The 20,108-nt window shown below is 48.8% G+C and overlaps 1 protein-coding gene across 3 annotated transcripts in view; it reads right to left on the bottom strand.

Moving 5' to 3' along the window:
* Positions 1-15,365, bottom strand: part of ZBTB44 (zinc finger and BTB domain containing 44) — a 46,926-nt gene extending 31,561 nt beyond the window's left edge. The window contains exon 1 of one of the 3 annotated variants that reach the window (XM_071726803.1): positions 15,115-15,365. The gene's annotated coding sequence lies outside the window, so the exon portion shown is untranslated. The remainder of the gene's footprint in view (positions 1-15,114) is intronic. The other 2 variants (XM_071726804.1, XM_071726801.1) reach the window with 2 other exon arrangements.
* Positions 15,366-20,108: the final 4,743 nt, after the last annotated feature.

Raw genomic sequence — 20,108 nt, 5'->3', positions numbered from 1 at the left:
GCAAAGCTCTGCAGGGCAGGGACCAGAGGTAGGTACAAACCCACCTATTTTTCCCTTATAAATTCCCTGACAACCCAGGAACAGTATTTATCTGCAAAGCACAAAAAGAAAAAGCATCTCAACAGCTCCTCAACAGCAACAAGAAGGCCCAGAGCATCCATGGAACACCCATTGGGTATTCCTAACACACCTCCCAAGTTTCCCCCAAATTAAACCAAATAGTAAGGAAAAGCTGAAACTGCCACATGCCATGAGAAGCAAGATGATGCTGAGGGCCTGGTGAAGTCCCAGCCCACAGTTACAGCACTGACTCATGTGACCACTGCTATTGGAAACATTATTATTCAACATGGACAGGAAAAGACTCAGGTGATGGAAAAGTGGATTTGCATCATGCAAAGCAGGCAGGTGCACTTTAATTCCCAGAGCTGGTGGAAACGTTGAGACCAAGAGTGCCAGAAAAAAAAAGCAATTTATTCTAGAAAATGGTTTTGTTGTAAATGGAGATGGCAGGTCAGCTGCTACAGAATCCTTCTGAAAGGAAAAAATTATAAAACATGCACAGATACATTGAAAAGGAAAGTTCAGGGGGCATTTTTTGCAGTAGTAGCACTTTTACCCCCTTACAGAAGAGCACAGACTATCTCAGAGCAGTCTGCATGACTGGAACTTCATCTCAGTGGTAGCTTTAGAGGCAGCTGATTCCTCTTTGAGATGCCAAGGCTCTCAGGCACTTATCACCCCTGCAATTTCTCATTCAAAGCCCAGGGACTGTATTTGGCAACTGGGCCTTAATCACTGCTGGTTTTAAAAAAAGTTAATTAGGTTAAGTTCTTGAACTATATTCCCATAGAAGAGATGACAAAAACTTCACTTATTCTGGCTTTTAGTTTTAACTGGTAACAGCATCAAGGCATAAAGCTTTGCTCAGAAACCAATGCACCCAACTGAAGCTCTCCCCAGCCTGGAACGTGTGGTTTACTCAGAGGTAAGGTGTGAGGCCAATGAAAGAGCTTCCATTTCTGTGCAAATTCCTAAAAATAGCTACAAAAAGCCCCATTTCCCTCCTCAGCTTTGGCTGGGATGGGCCTGCTGACCAGAGTTTTGTCATCCTCATTCATCACTGGGAAGCAGGTGAAGTTCTGGCTGCACAGAGCACGCTCCTGGCCAGCACAACTCTCAGATTTTTGGTATAACCAAATCTCTGTTGCCAAGCAGGATGAGGTGGCACTGCCCTTGCAAACCACCAAAGAATATCTCACAGAGCTGCTGTCCTGCTACCAGGAGGTTGTAACAAAGAAAAAGCTGCAAACCATCCATTGAACTATTGCTATTTTCCAGGAGCTGCTGTTCCCACAGGTAATGTGAAGCTCCAGGTATCTCAGGGATTTTTCTTTTGTTTTCCTGGTCATTTGCATGGAAATGAAGAAGTGAGCTGCAAAAATTCAGCAGTCATACTCTGCCAGTGTGGCAAGAGATATTAGATAGAGAGAGCTTGGGTGCAGGCTGACAGGAAGAAGTTTTACAGCTTGCATTAGAGCCCAGCACACTGCAGGAAGGGTGGAACCAGAGGCACCCAAAGCAAGCTGGATCTGTCAATAATGGTGCCTCCCAAATACCCAAAAACTTCCCGGGGATGGAAGAGTGAGCAAGACATGGAACTCAGGGGCTGACACATCTCTGAGTGTGTCCTCTGCAGTTTGGAAGCCCCAAGCATGTCCTTGGAACTCAGAGAGGAGCTCTTCCAACCCCTGCATCTGGCAGGATTCAGGAGTCATCTGCCTGAGTGTAAGAGCTGGCAGATGCCAAGGCCACATTCATTAACTTCCCCAGCAGCCACAGCCTGGGAGCAGCCTCTCGTGCAGCTCTGCAGAGTCATTTCCTCCTGCAAGCCACCCCTCTGGATTTATTCTTGTCCTTTATCATCCCATATCCATGGCCTGCAGGAAGCTGCCTGCAATCCCCTCCTGCTGAGTGAGCTCCAGTTGGCAAGAGAATGCCCTCCTCCTGCAAACCTTTCTTTGTCACTTGGATGGCAGGAACTGCACAGCACATCTGGAGCAAAGGAGAGACAAATACAAGTGTTGGGCTCTGCAGCTGGCAGGAGGCAGCTCCAAAGCAGATAAGCACTGCACAGATAAGCAGGGGAGTTATGACCTGTGGAAGAGTCACAGAGCTGGAATTCAAGACACACATAGTGCTATTTAACCTGCTGAATGGTCCTGCTGGCTTCTGGCCAAGGAAAATGAGTCTGTGTGGCACTGGGATTGGGCTGGGAGCTGACAACATCTTGTCTCCAAAAAAGTCTGGAAACTACAGGGAGGCATTGAGTGTGTTAGATAATCCAGGCAGAGCTACAGCTCCTAGCCTAGATAAACCCTGAAGATTAAAGATCCTGTTGTAGGTGTGCAGAACACATTCCCACTGCTCTCAGCAGATGTCAGTCTCAAAATGGTTCCATTAGACAGGGCTGTGATCACAAACACCCAACCTGGGGGCTCAGTTCTCAAGGAAAAGGTGCAGGACTGTTCAAAGAGTGGCTGGGTTTTGTGGCACACACCTGCCAGAAAGCTCGTGTTCATTTCATCTCTCAAATATTTAGCAGAGGAGCTCTGATTACTTCAAATTAAAGAGGTGTTTTCATCTCTCAAGGATACCTGCTCACGGGTGTTTGTATACAAGGGCAGGAATCTGGCTGAGTGAAAGCAATCTGAAGAAAAGAAGAATGAAAAATCAGAAAACAAACAGAAAATGGGACACCACCTGTGTTTACTGAAGCTGATGTACATCAAACTGACTTGATAATGTATTTTTCATTAAAATAGGAAATGCCACATAGGATGAGAACTTCATTACAATGTCTGAATAACATAACAGAGAGTTATTACTGAAAACAAGGAGGTGAACTGACAAACTGCAGCTAAGGAGCAGCCTGAAAAGAAGTAATTCATGTACTTGAAATAACAGGTTAAAGAATTTACCTGTGAAGTGCCATAAGGACTTGTTTTAGCAAGGATTTCTGGAGTGTTTCCTTAGAGACACAGGCTCAAAAAAACGCTGATGAAAAGGTTAAGATGTATCACCAGCAGAATACATAAAAACAAACAACTGAGAACTGAAGCCATAGGAAGAGAAGGAAATTCACAGGGAAAACCAACAGTATGAAATTGAAACCTTGACATTTCGTACCAGGGAGCAAGTCACAGGCTTGAGCTACGATCTGGAAGCTAATTAGTTAAAAGTGACTTTGGAGAGAGCTCTCCATGCTATTAAATTAAATGGAACAGTTAACTGAAAGGCCCACAAACCAATCAAACTATTTTATTACCCTGTCTTTTGACAGGTATTTGTCCATGGCCATTTGAACCTCCTGAAAGGTTCTCTAGAGGGGCTTGGGGTAGTTTTTTTCTGTGTGTAGCTTTGCCTTAATCTGTCTGTAAAGCAAACTCTGCTTAGATCTTTTCAGAGCATCTGACTTTGAACCAGATGATGGTGCAGCTGTGTACCAGCCAGAACTGCTGGGGCACACATGAAGTGCACTGATCAGCAAGATGGCTCTTAATCTCAGGATCTAATTAAAAGCAGAGATTACAATAATCAGGGCAGCACAGCAGTGTGTGTGACACATGTAAACTGTTGATCTGATGCCACCCACTGGTTTTATGCAACACCTAGGAGACAAAATGCTTGCTGAAGCCATCCACACACCTCTGGAGAAGAGAGGGCATGTTCTCCAGAGCCTCCCTACCTTTCCACATCACTGGGGTTGGCTGCTTCCAACAAATTCCCTGTTTGACAAACCAGTTGAACTCCAATTTATCCAGGGGGAATTGAATTATCCACTTTTCATAGAATCCTAGAACTGGCTGGGTTAGAAGGGACCTCAGAGCTCATCAAGTCCAACCCTTGATCCACTCCCCCCGTGGTTCCCAGCCCATGGCACTGAGTGCCACATCCAGGCTCTTTTGAAATATCTCCAGGGATGGAGAATCCACCCCTTCCCTGGGCAGCCCATTCCAATGCCTGAGCACCCTCTCCAGAAAGAAATCCTTTCCTAATATCCAACCTAAACCTCCCCTGGCAGAGCTCCAGCTCTGCCAGGGGAGGTTTAGGTTGGATATTAGGAAAAAATTCTTAGTCCATGCCCTCTTGTCCCACTGATATCTGCCCAACCCCCCCTGGCTCCAACCTCCTTTCAGGGAGTTGTAGAGAGTGATGAGGTCTCCCCTGAGCCTCCTCTTCTCCAGCCTCAACACCCCCAGCTCCCTCAGCCCTTCCTCACAGGACTTGTGCTGGATCCCTTCCCAGCCTCCTTGCTCTTCTCTGGACCTGCTCCAGCACCTCAATCTCCTTCCTGAGCTGAGGGGCCCAGAACTGGACACAGGACTCAAGCTGTGGCCTCCCCAGGGCTGAGCACAGGGGCAGAATCCCTTCCCTGGACCTGCTGGCCACGCTGTTCCTGAGCCAGCCCAGGATGCCATTGGCCTTCTTGGCCACCTGGGCACACTGCTGCCTCCTCTTCAGCTTTGTTCAGTTTTGCACCATCTCCCGGGTGGGATGGGCAAAGGGAACACAGCCAGGTACAGAATCCTGGCTACCTTTTATTCCTGTCAAAATATCCCAAACTCCACAGTTCACAGCCTGTATTTCCCCCCCTAAGTCTTGTTTTCCCCAGCCAGGACAGAGTTTTTTTTTCAAGTTTTGGTGTGAGCATTTGAAGTCAGCTCTTTGAGAGGACAGAATGTTACCATTCACCACTTCAAAGGCCCCAGATTTAACTTCTTGCACAGGAGAAACTTTCTGTGCCTCATTTAGCTTTCACATGGCTGAACCAGCAAACTCACATCAACCCCACTTTCCACTTTGAACTTTTCCTTGCAGGAATCTCACGTTCGTGTTCCACATCACACATAAAAGCAAATTTTCTGGTAGTACTTAAAACTTTAACAATTCCAGCAGTGAAAAAGGTCTTGTTAGAGACTCTCAGGATAAAACTAAATTTGCAGACTTCACTAGGTAAGAGTTATTTCAGACCAGACTCACTGCCCTTCCACTCCTCTGAAAAAGGGGTGACCAAGCTATTGGTTCACTAGTGGAGCAGTGGTTTGCCCTGAAAATCTCCCTTTTCACTCCTAATTTTCATGTGATCTTTACACTTGGGCTCTGTGCAGACTCAGGATTAATTTCTCCCCAATTTCTAAGCAGGGACAAGACATTACATGACCCTTTCCCACTCTGTGGAATAAAAAGAGAGGCTCCTGGTTTTTAACAATGGTACAAATGAATGAGAAAAGAAAAAAAAAAATACAAACTGAACATTCAGTTCTTTTAAGTACTGCAAACTGCCAAAAAATACCCATAAAGTACATTTATTTGTCACATGGCAGCCACCTCCTAGTCTAAACTAATAGCAGAAAGCTGATTTTTCTTGATTTACCCTACATCCCTAAACATGTCAGTCTTTGCTGGTGTGCTCTGCAAGGACATCAACAGAAAGTTAGGAAAAATGCACAATAAAAAGTCTACTGGAGCCAACCTCCCAGATCAGTAAGAAAACCAAAAATCTCCAAGCCCTTTTAATTGGTACCATGTGAAAGAAATATCAGGAGTGTGGGGTTTGTATCTTCATACCAAAATATTCCAGTAGGCTTCAAGATTATTTTTCTTTGGTAGCTCTATTGCATTAGATCCACGAGTCAAAAATAGACTAAATAATAGAAATAAAATATAGAAATATATTAAAATAGAAAACAAATAGAAAAACAAATAGAAAAAAACAGAAAAAACAGAAAAAACAGAAAAAACAGGAAAAACAGAAAAAACAGGAAAAACAGGAAAAACAGGAAAAACAGGAAAAACAGGAAAAACAGGAAAAACAGGAAAAACAGGAAAAACAGGAAAAACAGGAAAAACAGGAAAAACAGGAAAAACAGGAAAAACAGGAAAAACAGGAAAAACAGGAAAAACAGGAAAAACAGGAAAAACAGGAAAAACAGGAAAAACAGGAAAAACAGGAAAAACAGGAAAAACAGGAAAACCAGGAAAACCAGAAAAACAGAAAAAACAGAAAAAACAGAAAAAACAGAAAAAACAGAAAAAACAGAAAAAACAATAGAAAAAACAATAGAAAAAACAATAGAAAAAACAATAGAAAAAACAATAGAAAAAACAATAGAAAAAACAATAGAAAAAATAATAGAAAAAATAATAGAAAAAATAATAGAAAAAATAATAGAAAAAATAATAGAAAAAATAATAGAAAAAAAATAGAAAAATAATAGAAAAATAAGAAAAATAATAGAAAAATAATAGAAAAATAATAGAAAAATAACAGAAAAAATAATAGAAAAAATAATAGAAAAAATAGAAAAACAGAAATAGAAAAACTAGAAAAACTAGAAAAACTAGAAAAAACTAGAAAAAACTAGAAAAAATAGAAAAAAATAGAAAAAAATAGAAAAAAATAGAAAAAAATAGAAAAAAATTAGAAAAAAAATAGAAAAAAATATAGAAAAAATATAGAAAAATAATAGAAAACCCAAAACCCCACCCAAGACCTGTCTGGGCTTCCTCACACATGTATTTCTTCATTTCCTCCAAGACAAACCCAGGCCCTAAGCAGGTGTGTGACACCCCAGGAGCTGCCAGGAGCAACCAGAGTGAAAAATCCCTCCTCTCTGCTATCCCCCCCAAGCTGTGCCTCCTTCCTCCCTTACTGTGCACAAGGCTTTAATTTCTGTCACTTGGAAATGACAAACCTGTCTCCTGATTTTACAGCAACAAATGACTCTACTGCAAACATGAGGTTTGTGACAGCCAAATTTGGGTAAGTGCTGGTTTTTACTAGGTGAGCACAAAGCCTGTCAACCCATGTGTTGGTGGAACCATTCAGGTTGATGACAAAAAATGACACCTTTCCTTCTCTCTTTTCTTCCAGATTAGCAAGGAAGAGTGATACCTTAATGAATTCCAATAAACACTTTTTTTTTTTCTGAAGCCCCCCTCCCAAAATGCTGATTTTCAAGCTAGCCCCATTAAATCCTAGAAGCTGATAAGCAATGCCAGGGGGAAAAAAACCCCAAAAAACAACTGTGTGAGGAGGAGATGGGAGAGATGAAGGCAAAGTCACACCTTGTGTGCAACCAAGAGGCAGCAAGACATCACCAACCCAGGTAGCCAAGGTGTCCCAGCCACAGCCACAAGCAGCCACCTTCCCAACAGCAGCAGGAGCTGTAAAGAATCCTGAACAAGTTTCAGCAGGGCAGGAATGTGGTTGTGTCATCACCCTTTTAGCACTCACTGTACCCTTCATTTTCCTAATGACTCATTTATGCAGATAAATGCCTGAAAGGAGTTGTTCTTGGCCCCCCCAATTAAAAATCTGTGTGTTTATCAACAAATCACAGCATCAGGTGAGCAGCAGCTTTCAAACTTTCTTTCCTTGTATGGTCAAACCTGGGGTGGCAGAGCCATCTCTGTGGCTCAGGCTGGAGATAAAGCAAGCTCTGGGTTTTTTTTTAAACCTTTAGCAACTTGACTAACATTTCACAGAAAGTTTTCCAAGTTGGTCTTTCTTAACAGGGGTATTTATCCACTGAAAACAAAAAAAAAACCACCAAAAAAACCAAGTGGCTGAAATAAATCTGCAGAAATTGCCAGCCCTGCAGAGCTCCACCACCACAGGAATATCCATCCCAAACATGGGACCAACTCTCACACTTGGGATTTCCAGAGCTCCTGGGTCTCCACAGGACACAGTTTCCAAACCCTTCACTCTGCCAAGCACCCACCAGAACTTGCAGGTTTCCCACAAAGCAAGCTTGGCAATACCCAAACACAAAATGCTGCACTGACTACCATCTGCAGCTAGATTTATAAACTGTGATCTTCTGGAGTATCTGGAATTACATTTGCACTAAAATAGCTCTCTCTACAATTACTCTGTTCATTTGTACTCATTGTCCTAATATCAAACATTACACACAGTAAGTGTTTATAATGTTAGCACAGATGAGCTGCAAAGTGTCACTTTATTAAAAAGCATCTCTTAATGCTCTGGAAAAAAAAGCCTTTATTTAGACTTCTTGGGTAAAAGAAGCAAACAAACATGGTGGAGAGATCACCACAAAACAGTTTATCAGGGCTCAGTTAAAAAAAAAAAAGGGGGGTGTAGAACAACATCTACAGACAGTTGTACTAAACCCACTGGGACAGTGCAGCTTGGAAAAGGAACAAACCCCAAAGAGAGAAAACTGAGAATACAGAGCTCTATAAAATTACAAATGAAGTGGGGACTGGAAAAAGCTGCTTTATTTTTCCTCCTAGTACAAAAACCAGGAGGCACTCAATGAGATTACCATTCATCGTGTTTAAAACCAAAATACCCCAAACCCCAAGGAATTCTCTTTGCACAGGCTGTAGAATTCACAGCAGGGGATGCAGCAGAAGCCAGAGACAGAAGAGGCACCAGCAAACACGACTGTCAGCACACCCCCTGAGCTCAGGCCACCTCCAAACCCCTCACTGGGGGTGGCTGAGCTGAGGAGCCATCCCTGGGCTGGTTGTGTCTGCCCCAAAGGAGTCCTGGGCACTGCCAGGAGCCCAACACACCCTGCACTCCTCATCCCCCCAGCAGTCACCCCCTCTGGTGTCAAAGCACCATTTCCCCAGCTCTAAATGGGGACACATTAAAACCACACTATGTACAAACTGTGCACCCTTCAGGTGACTTCCTGAACCTGATGCAAGAATAAATGACATGCTGGGCTTTGCCAGCCCTCTGCTCCCCATCCACACATCTGAATGAATGCCACGTTATCAGATTTGCAGCTCCTTCCCTGCCACCACCATTTCACTCAGACACCTTGTACGTTTGTTTTCAGGCAGTGAAACCATGAGAAGAATCAATTTGATCTCCCAGGCAAGTTAAGTGTAATGGATTCCTATGTTTACTTAGCAATAAGCACACAACGATTTAATTAGACCTAGATGCCACAAACTGCATCTTTCAAGGCAACAGCAGCAGCCACCAAGAGTGTTTAAACAGTTGCAGCTCCTTCCATACATTAATGTCTGGGGTGTACAATGCTTTCTGCTTCTTCAGGACCTTGCTCCAAAACGAGTCATTTGCTCCCACACTTAGGGGAGAACTGGTCCCCAGGAAGAAGGCAGTTTTGGTTTTTTCAGAAGAAAGAAGGTGCCCTCCTTGTATTCTATTATTCCATAAATTGATGTTTTCAGGCTGGGATGATTTTTTTCCTGCTTTTAACTGCTGCAATGTCACCCATTCATTATATTAACCTACTTCCATACTGACACACAGTTACAGGTAGATCTCCCACACAGCTGTGTCCCTGCAATCCTACACAAGACTTTTGTTTTTTAATTTTTTTTTTTTCCAAAGAAACAAGCCATTCAGAGGCTGCCCCTTTCCAGCCACACACAGAGTTCCAGGACTGCTGTCCCATTTTCAGGCGACAGACTGCGCCCGCGCAGCGTTTCATTCAGGAGCCACCACTTGACACGTTGGAGCATTTGGAATTCCTCAAGTCTGGCTGTCTGCACAGTTGCATAATTTGAGGAGGGATAACCTACTTCTGACTGGGGGAGAGACATGAATGGCAACACACAAGCCCTTCCTACCTCGAGGGACAGCTCCTTCCTCCCCATGTGCCACCAAAAGCCTCGCTGTTTGGCACACGGGGATTTTCTTCTGGTTTAAGGTGGGGAACTGGAGCACCTAAAGGGGGATTGGAGCACCTAAAGGGGAGATTGGAGCACCTAAAAGGGGATTGGAGCACCTAAAGGGGGATTGGAGCACCTAAAGGGGAGACTGGAGCACCTAAAAGGGGATTGGAGCACCTAAAGGGGGATTGGAGCACCTAAAGGGGGATTGGAGCACCTAAAGGGGAGATTGGAGCACCTAAAGGGGGATTGGAGCACCTAAAGGGGGATTGGAGCACCTAAAGGGGGATTGGAGCACCTAAAGGGGGATTGGAGCACCTAAAGGGGGATTGGAGCACCTAAAAGGGGGATTGGAGCACCTAAAAGGGGGATTGGAGCACCTAAAAGGGAGACTGGAGCACCTAAAGGGGATTGGAGCACCTAAAGGGGGATTGGAGCACCTAAAGGGGGATTGGAGCACCTAAAAGGGGATTGGAGCACCTAAAAGGGAGACTGGAGCACCTAAAGGGGATTGGAGCACCTAAAGGGGGATTGGAGCACCTAAAGGGGGATTGGAGCACCTAAAGGGGGATTGGAGCACCTAAAGGGGGATTGGAGCACCTAAAGGGGGATTGGAGCACCTAAAAGGGGATTGGAGCACCTAAAAGGGAGACTGGAGCACCTAAAAGGGGATTGGAGCACCTAAAGGGGGATTGGAGCACCTAAAGGGGATTGGAGCACCTAAAAGGGGATTGGAGCACCTAAAAGGGAGACTGGAGCACCTAAAGGGGATTGGAGCACCTAAAGGGGGATTGGAGCACCTAAAGGGGGATTGGAGCACCTAAAAGGGGATTGGAGCACCTAAAAAGGGATTGGAGCACCTAAAAGGGGGATTGGAGCACCTAAAAGGGGGATTGGAGCACCTAAAAGGGAGACTGGAGCACCTAAAGGGGGATTGGAGCACCTAAAAGGGGATTGGAGCACCTAAAAGGGGATTGGAGCACCTAAAAGGGGATTGGAGCACCTAAAAGGGGATTGGAGCACCTAAAGGGGATTGGAGCACCTAAAAGGGGGATTGGAGCACCTAAAAGGGGGATTGGAGCACCTAAAAGGGGGATTGGAGCACCTAAAAGGGGATTGGAGCACCTAAAAGGGGATTGGAGCACCTAAAGGGAGATTGGAGCACCTAAAAGGGGATTGGAGCACCTAAAGGGGGATTGGAGCACCTAAAAGGGGATTGGAGCACCTAAAGGGAGATTGGAGCACCTAAAAGGGGATTGGAGCACCTAAAAGGGGATTGGAGCACCTAAAGGGGGATTGGAGCACCTAAAAGGGGGATTGGAGCACCTAAAGGGAGATTGGAGCACCTAAAGGGGGGATTGGAGCACCTAAAAGGGAGACTGGAGCACCTAAAGGGGGATTGGAGCACCTAAAGGGAGATTGGAGCACCTAAAGGGGGACTGGAGCACCTAAAGGGGGACTGGAGCACCTAAAGGGGGACTGGAGCACCTAAAGGGGGACTGGAGCACCTAAAGGGGGATTGGAGCACCTAAAAGGGAGACTGGAGCACCTAAAGGGGGATTGGAGCACCTAAAGGGGGATTGGAGCACCTAAAAGGGGATTGGAGCACCTAAAGGGGGATTGGAGCACCTAAAAGGGGATTGGAGCACCTAAAGGGGGATTGGAGCACCTAAAAGGGGATTGGAGCACCTAAAAGGGGGATTGGAGCACCTAAAAGGGGGATTGGAGCACCTAAAGGGGGATTGGAGCACCTAAAAGGGGATTGGAGCACCTAAAAGGGGGATTGGAGCACCTAAAAGGGGGATTGGAGCACCTAAAGGGGGATTGGAGCACCTAAAGGGGGATTGGAGCACCTAAAGGGGGATTGGAGCACCCAACAGGACACTGGAGCACCCAACAGGACACTGGAGCACCCAACAGGACACTGGAGCACCCAACAGGACACTGGAGCACCCAAGAGGGGATCTCCTCCACCCAACAGGATCCACTCCAGCACTCCCCAAGCCCACTGCAGAAGCCTCTCACCAGGTGTTACCAGGCCACAGAAGACACAAAGGCCCCAAGAGCTTCCCCTCAGCAGTGACAAATGGCACAACCAGCCTCCCCCTCCCAACACAGGGGGTGTTCACAGGGAGGGCAGGAAAATCAAACACCTCCTTCAAGCAGAGTCACCTCCAAAAATAAAGCTGTTATTTTGTTCAACTTCACCCCCAGGGAAAAGCTGTATTTGTTGACTATCCTCTCTCCCAGCAAAGGGCTGCCCAGAGCCTCCCCCAAGAGCAGAGGTTTGCTGCAGACACCACAGAACCAAACCAGCCCTTTTAAGAGTTGCCAGAGTTTATGATTAACCTCCTGTTGCAACAAACATGGCAAGGGTTCAGTTTCCCTTGCAGACTACTCCTCTTACGTAGCCCAGAAGCAGCCCAGGACACTCCCCCCCAGCTCCTCACAGCCCCAAGAAGAGGGATTATCTCACCTTGTAAACAAACCCAGCACCATCCTCCCTCCTGACAAACCCTGCCACATCCACCTGGGGAGGCTGCAGCAGGGCTGGAAATTCCCTCCTCCTGGAAAGGGGAAGGTTGGGAGCGTTCTGGATTAAAAGCTCCAGCTGTTTAGAGGGAAGTGGTCCCTTGGGAGAGACACTGGTGGTAACTGGTGTCTGCTGGAAAGAGCTGCACATCAGCTAGCAGGTTACCACTTGCTCAGCTCCAGCTCCCTCAACAGATGCACTCGAAGCCCAGCAAGGTCCCCGGGTGCATCCCAATTTGCATCTGCATCACACACCCAGCTGCAGGAAGAGCCCTCGGTGGCAGGGGAGAAGCACATTGCACTCACACACCCTAAAAAGCCTCCTCAGTGCCCTGCCTGGACTCAAGGCAGTGCCCAGGTGGCCAAGAAGGCCAATGGCATCCTGGGCTGGCTCAGGAACAGCGTGGCCAGCAGGTCCAGGGAAGGGATTCTGCCCCTGTGCTCAGCCCTGGGGAGGCCACAGCTTGAGTCCTGTGTCCAGTTCTGGGCCCCTCAGCTCAGGAAGGAGATTGAGGTGCTGGAGCAGGTCCAGAGAAGAGCAAGGAGGCTGGGAAGGGATCCAGCACAAGTCCTGTGAGGAAGGGCTGAGGGAGCTGGGGGTGTTGAGGCTGGAGAAGAGGAGGCTCAGGGGAGACCTCATCACTCTCTCCAACTCCCTGAAAGGAGGTTGGAGCCAGGGGGGGTTGGGCAGATATCAGTGGGACAAGAGGGCATGGACTAAAGAATTTTTTCCTAATACCCAACCTAAACCTCCCCTGGCAGAGCTGAAGCTCTGCCAGGGGAGGTTTAGGTTGGATATTAGGAAAGAATTCTTTGCAGAGAGGGTGCTCAGGCATTGGAATGGGCTGCCCAGGGAAGGGGTGGATTCTCCATCCCTGGAGATATTTCCAAAGAGCCTGGATGTGGCACTCAGTGCCATGGGCTGGGAACCACGGGGGGAGTGGAGCAAGGGTTGGACTTGATGAGCTCTGAGCTCCCTTCCAACCCAGCCAATTCTAGGATTCTGGGATTCAAGCTGTGCCCACTCAGTGTCACCCTGCAGGGGCTGTGACAAACAACACCTCACCTTGTCAACAAACCCAGGGATCAACTCAGGAGGTGAACTGGGTGAGCTCCACCTGAACTGGAGCTGAGTGGCAGCAGACACCCCACACCTGGCTGAAATCCAAGTTTAAAAAGTGGAAAAGGAGAAGCAGAGGGAGACAGCAGGGGCAGACACCTAACTGGGAGAATTCCCCAGGTGGATCTGGCAAGCATGAGGGATATTAGGAAAGCAGGAGACTTCTAGAAACATCAGAACAGATCCTAGGCTGTAAAGTTCTGTAAAAAATTCATTTTAGACCCCTGGTTTCCCACTTGGGATCTGCAGGTAGCTGGGAGGGGCACAGACTAATTCTGTTTCACTCTGGTGGGCTGCTCAGCAAAGAGAAAACAGAAGTCAGAAATAAAAAAAAAAAAAACCAAAACAAGGTAGGTTTAATCCTGAAGGAGAAGAGAGCTGAAAGCCTCAGCCATGAAAGATGGAGCAGGCAAGCTGTGAAGTGCAGCCAAGGAGAGAGAAGGACTGGGTGAGAAGGGTGACCTCTCTGGCACGTGTAGGGAGGAAATCCTACAGTCTGGGGGCAGGCAGCAAAACAGCTGCTGCTGGGTGTCTGGGGGAACAGGAAAGGACAAACACTGGACACCTTCTTTCTCCCTGGAAACATCTAGGAGGAATGCTGCCTGCCTCCTGAAGGTGAACTGCTGCCTGGGCCTCACCATCCCCACAGGAGGTGGGCTGGAGGAGTGGTCCCTTAGGCTTTGGGGGGAGGTATCTGCACGTTTGTTTGGAAAAGAAATAAAAAATTTTTTTAGAAAATCAACTTTTCAGCTATCTGAAGAGAGGAAGCAGCCCCCTGGGGGGTGTGTACCTGAAAGGTTGTGGTGGCCAAGCACCCAGGCATTCCCCAGGGATCTCTGTGTGGCAAGAAGCAGGGAAGGCTTTGGAAGGTATTGGCACCTGAGCTCTGAAAAGGAGGCTCTTGGCAAGCAAGTGGAGCACAGGCTCCCTCCTGCCACCCCAAACCCAACCAGGGTTTGTCCACGGGAAAATAACCCCCAGTGGCTGGGGGAAAGCAGGGAAGCACACAACAGACTGGGCAGAGGAGCCCTGTGGACACGGTGCAAGCAGGGGCAGCACAGCAGAACTGACAGATGGGCAGGGAAGACTCTGCAGAAAAGGGTGTTGTAGGGGAAAAAAACAACAAACCCGACCCAACCCAACAATAACAACAAAGAGAGCGCAAGCTTTGCCTACCAGCTAGCGGGAATCCCTCTTCCCCTCCCATCAGCCTGCAGGGGAATAAGGAGGCAGCCGGCGTCCCGCTGGGATGCAGGAAACAACACAACTCCCCCTCTCCTCCCAGCAACTCCACGTCTGCCTCTGCCCGGGCAGCCTAGAACACCCGTGGGCTTCCCCAGCCAAGGGGATGCGCATAAACACGGCTCAACCCGAGCACCAGGACCCTCCGGGGCTACCGGGAGGGAAGGGAAACCCTTTCCCCGTACCCCCCGGAACCCTCTAGGGAGCCGCGGGGATGACCCGGCCCCTCGGGGGAAGGGGACACAAGTGCACCGCGCAATGCCATCCCCCACGGGGAGCCTCGGGGGGAGGCCGACTCCTGTGCCCCCCTCCCCGACACTGTAAACACGCGTGGACGAACGGGGGGGGGGCTGCGAGGAAGGGGGGGAAAAGGAGGACGGCCAAGCGCCAAAACCCTCCCCCGCCGGCGCGTACCGCCCCCTGAGGGGGAACCCACAGCCCCCAGCAGCCAAACACCCCCCCACCCTCCCCCCTCCTCCTCCTCTCCCTCCATCTCTCCCCTCCCTCCCGCCTACAGGCCGCGTTTCCCCGGTTACCTTGCGGGGGTCGGTGGGGCCCGGCTGGGCCCGGTGGAGACGGGAGGCCGAAGCCCCGCTATCTGGGGCCGCGCCGGGGCCCTGCCGGGGCCATGCCGGGTGGGCCGGGGGCCGGAGGAGGAGAAGAAGAAGAAGGAGGAGAAGGAGGAAAATAAGGAGGGGGAGGACGAAGCCGCCGCCGCCTCCCCCTGAGGCGCTGAGGGAGCAGCGCGCGAGCCCCCCCGCGCGCAGCCTCTCGCGGGGGGGGGAGGGGAGGGGGGGGCAGGGGGGGGGGGCGCGTGCCGGGAGGGGAGGGGAGGGGGGGGGGGTGGGGGCGCGCGCGGGGCGCGGGTGCGCACGCGGGGAAGGGGCGGGGCCGCTCGCGGCCGGTCCGTGGTCCCCGCGCGCGCCGCGCCGCCCGGGCCGCGCACTTTGTTTGTGTCCCACAATGCACCGCGGCGGGGGGCGGGGCCTGAGGGGAGGGGAGGGGAAGGGAGGGGGGGGGAAAACGGGGACGCTGCGCATGCGCGGTGCGAAAGGACCGAAGCGAACCGAACCCGCACCGGAGCGGAACCGAACCAGCACCCCGTGCCGGGAGGGGGTGTTCTGGGGTGGCTCCACGCATCGCTGTGCTCACACACACACACATATGGAATGAGGGGGGCGGAACCGGTTCGGTACCGCAGGGTTCGGAAGGTCCGTTCCGCCCCTAAGCAACTCGTTAATGGGTTAGGGATGAGGGAGGGGAAGTGTCGGTACCGGTCCTGGAGGATTTTTGGTGGTTTCTTGGTTCGTTTGGGGCTGGGGGGAACACAAGGGGGGGTTTGGGCTGATGGAAAAATAAAGAGGGAAAAGTAAAAAAAATGTAAAGGTAAAAAAAAAATATGCCAAGAGTAAAAAATGCTAAGAGTAAAAAAAAAAAATGAAATGCCAAAAGTAAAAAAAAAAGATGCCAAAAGTAAAAAAATAACCAGAAGTAAAAAAAAAAACAACCAAACAAAACACACACACACACAAAAGAACGAAAAACTAACGAGAACCTGAGGAAAGGAAAGGGAAGAGGAAAGGGAAGAGGAAAGGGAAGAGGAAAGGGAAGAGGGAAGGGAAGAGGGAAGGGAAGAGGGAAGGGAAGAGGGAAGGGAAGAGGGAAGGGAAGAGGGAAGGGAAGAGGGAAGGGAAGAGGGAAGGGAAGAGGAAAGGGAAGAGGAAAGGGAAGAGGAAAGGGAAGAGGAAAGGGAAGAGGAAAGGGAAGAGGAAAGGGAAGAGGAAAGGGAAGAGGAAAGGGGGAAGGAAAGAAAGGGGGAAGGAAAGAAAGGGGGAAGGAAAGAAAGGGGGAAGGAAAGAAAGGGGGAAGGAAAGAAAGGGGGAAGGAAAGAAAGGGGGAAGGAAAGAAAGGGGGAAGGAAAGAAAGGGGGAAGGAAAGAAAGGGGGAAGGAAAGAAAGGGGGAAGGAAAGAAAGGGGGAAGGAAAGAAAGGGGGGAGAAAAAAGGGGAAAGAAAAAAAGGGGAAAGAAAAAAAGGGGAAAGAAAAAAAGGGGAAAGAAAAAAAGGGGAAAGAAAAAAAGGGGAAAGAAAAAAAGGGGAAAGAAAAAAAGGGGAAAGAAAAAAAGGGGAAAGAAAAGGAAAGGAAAAGAAAGGGAAGAGGAAAGGAAAAGAAAGGGAAGAGGAAAGGAAAAGAAAGGGAAGAGGAAAGGAAAAGAAAGGAGAAGAAAGGGGAAAAGAAAAAGGAAAGGAAAGGGGAACGGAAAATAAAAAAACAAAAAGGAAAGTAAAGAGGAAAGGAAGAGAAAGGAATGGAATGGAAAGAGGAAAAGAAAAAAAAAGGAAAGGAAAGAGAAAAGGAAATGAAGTAAATGGAAAGAAGAAGGGGAAAGGAAAGAGGAAAAGGAGGAGGAAAAGGAGGAGGAAAAGGAGGAGGAAAAGGAGGAGGAAAAGGAGGAGGAAAAGGAGGAGGAAAAGGAGGAGGAAAAGGAGGAGGAAAAGGAGGAGGAAAAGGAGGAGGAAAAGGAGGAGGAAAAGGAGGAGGAAAAGGAGGAGGAAAAGGAGGAGGAAAAGGAAGAAAAGGAGGAAAGAAAAGGAAAGAAAAGAGGAAAGGAGAGGAAAGGAAAAGAAAGGAAAGAAAAACGGAAAGGAAAAGAAAGAGGGAAGAGGGAAGGGAAGAGGGAAGGGAAGAGGGAAGGGAAGAGGGAAGGGAAGAGGGAAGGGAAGAGGGAAGGGAAGAGGGAAGGGAAGAGGGAAGGGAAGAGGGAAGGGAAGAGGGAAGGGAAGAGGGAAGGGAAGAGGGAAGGGAAGAGGGAAGGGAAGAGGGAAGGGAAGAGGAAAAGGAAGAGGAAAAGGAAGAGGAAAAGGAAGAGGAAAAGGAAGAGGAAAAGGAAGAGGAAAAGGAAAAAGGAAAAAGAAGAGGAAAAGGAAAAGGAAAAGGAAAAAGGAAAAGGAAAAAGGAAAAGGAAAAAGGAAAAAGGAAAAAGGAAAAAGGAAAAAGGAAAAAGGAAAAAGGAAAAAGGAAAAAGGAAAAAGGAAAAAGGAAAAAGGAAAAAGGAAGTGAAAAGCTGCTTTCCCTCCCTCTTTCCTTTCCCATCCCCAGGGAGAGAGGGGGCTGGAGGGAAGAGGGCCGGTAGCCCAGGATGGGTGAGCTGAGCTGAGCTGAGGGGCAGGAAAGGGACAATCCTGGTCCTGGGAAAGATGTTCCCATCAGGAATAAGGAAAGGGAAGTGGCTGCAGCACCGGGTGCTGGTCTGACCTTGCTGGGACTCTGGGGTTGCTCCTGTCCTGGGAGAATAAATCCAGATTTCTGGAGTCTCCAGCAGGAGGGTGTTTTTGGAGCTGAGCTTAGGGCTGGGCTTGCCAAATATAGGAAGATAAGGCTGGAAAAGAATCACAGAATCCTAGAACTGGCTGGGTTGGAAGGGACCTCAGAGCTCATCAAGTCCAACCCTTGCTCCACTCCCCCCGTGGTTCCCAGCCCATGGCACTGAGTGCCACATCCAGGCTCTTTGGAAATATCTCCAGGGATGGAGAATCCACCCCTTCCCTGGGCAGCCCATTCCAATGCCTGAGCACCCTCTCCATCAAGAAATTCTTTCTAATGTCCAACCTAAACCTCCCCTGGCACAACTTGAGACCTCTTGTGCCCTCTTGTCTTGCTGAGAGTTGCCTGGGAAAAGAGCCCAACCCCCCCCTGGCTCCAACCTCCTTTCAGGGAGTTGGAGAGAGTGATGAGGTCTCCCCTGAGCCTCCTCTTCTCCAGCCTCAACACCCCCAGCTCCCTCAGCCCTTCCTCACAGGACTTGTGCTGGATCCCTTCCCAGCCTCCTTGCTCTTCTCTGGACCTGCTCCAGCACCTCAATCTCCTTCCTGAGCTGAGGGGCCCAGAACTGGACACAGGACTCAAGCTGTGGCCTCCCCAGGGCTGAGCACAGGGGCAGAATCCCTTCCCTGGACCTGCTGGCCACGCTGTTCCTGAGCCAGCCCAGGATGCCATTGGCCTTCTTGGCCACCTGGGCACACTGCTGCCTCCTCTTCAGCTTCCTGGCAATCCAGACTCCCAGCTCCCTTTCTGCCACTCTGTGCCCAGCCTGGAGCTCCCCAGGGGGTTCTTGTGTTGAACCTCATCCCCTTGGGATCAGCCCAACTCTCCAGTCTGTCCAGGTCCCTCTGCAGAGCCCTCCTGCCTTCCAGCTGATCCACACCCCCCCCAGCTTGGTGTCATCTGCAAATTTGCTGCTGATGGACTCAATCCCCTCACCTAAATCCTCACTAAAGATATCAAACAGCACTGGGCCCAACACTGATCCCTGGGGGACACCACGGCCGCCATTTTGCTGCAGCCCCGTTCAGCTCCACTCTCTGGGCCCTCCAGCAGTTCCTGACCCAGCACAGATGCCCCTGTCCAAGCTGTGGCCTGACAGCTTTTTCAGGAGAATCCTGTGGGAGAAGGTGTCAAAGGCCTTGCCTTTTCTGCTGGGCAGTTTTTAGGGTTGTTGTCACCAAAAGTGCAGGACCTGGCACTTGGAATGTTGAACCTCATCCCGTTGGGATCAGCCCAACTCTCCAGTCCTTTGGACCTGCTCCAGCACCTCAATCTCCTTCCTAAACTGAGGGGCCCAGAACTGGACACAGGACTCAAGCTGTGGCCTCCCCAGGGCTGAGCACAAGAAGGGTCCAGGTGGCTGCAGACACAACAGGGGGGAGGCAGAATCCAAGGGGAAAGTCCCTTGGCACAAGGGGGAGAAAAAAAAAAAAAAAAAATCCAGGGAGAATTTGGAGCAGGAGAGCCCAGCCCTTGGAGAGAGGAAATTTGGGCTGGAACCAAACCTTCCAACACCTACGTGGTGATGTTCAGAGGTGGAGAAGCTGCCTGGGGCTTCTCAAAGGCTCTGGAAGTGCCCTGTAAGGAGAAATAAGCCAATAAAATGGAATTGTCCCCAATTGGGGAGCAACAAAGGGTGGGGGCTGTCCAGGCAAGGGTTGACACTAATATTTTCCCACTGATGGGACTGGGGAAAATCTCTGGTCCCTGTTGTCCCCAGGGTGTCAGAATGGATACTGGGACAGAGAAGCTCCCAGAAGGTTGATTTTCTTATCCATTTTTTTTATATATTATAAAAGGCCAAATCAAACCAAACCAAACCAAAACAAAACAAAAAACAAACAAAAAGACCAATACAAAAAACCCCAAGCCCCAAAAAAGCAAACAAAAATACCCAAACAAAAAAGCAGCCAACCAACCAACCAGCCAACCAAAAAAAATCCCAAAAAACCACCAACCAAACAAAAAAACCCAAAAACCCCAACCCAAACCAAACAAAAAAAAACAATACAAACCCCCCCCAAAAAAACAAAAAAAAGCCAAACAAAAGAACCAACCAACCAAAAAAAATCCCAAAAAACCACCAACCAAACAAAAAAACCCAAAAAACCCAAATCAAACCAAACAAAAAACAATACAAAAAACCCCAAACCCCAAAAACAAAAAACAAAAAAACCCAAACAAAAAAACCAAGTAACCAACCAACC

This window comes from Heliangelus exortis, chromosome 26 (assembly GCF_036169615.1).
Source record: "Heliangelus exortis chromosome 26, bHelExo1.hap1, whole genome shotgun sequence".
Lineage (NCBI taxonomy): Eukaryota > Metazoa > Chordata > Aves > Apodiformes > Trochilidae > Heliangelus > Heliangelus exortis.
Note: the sequence above shows the minus strand (reverse complement) of the source record. Positions and strands in the feature narration are given on the sequence as shown.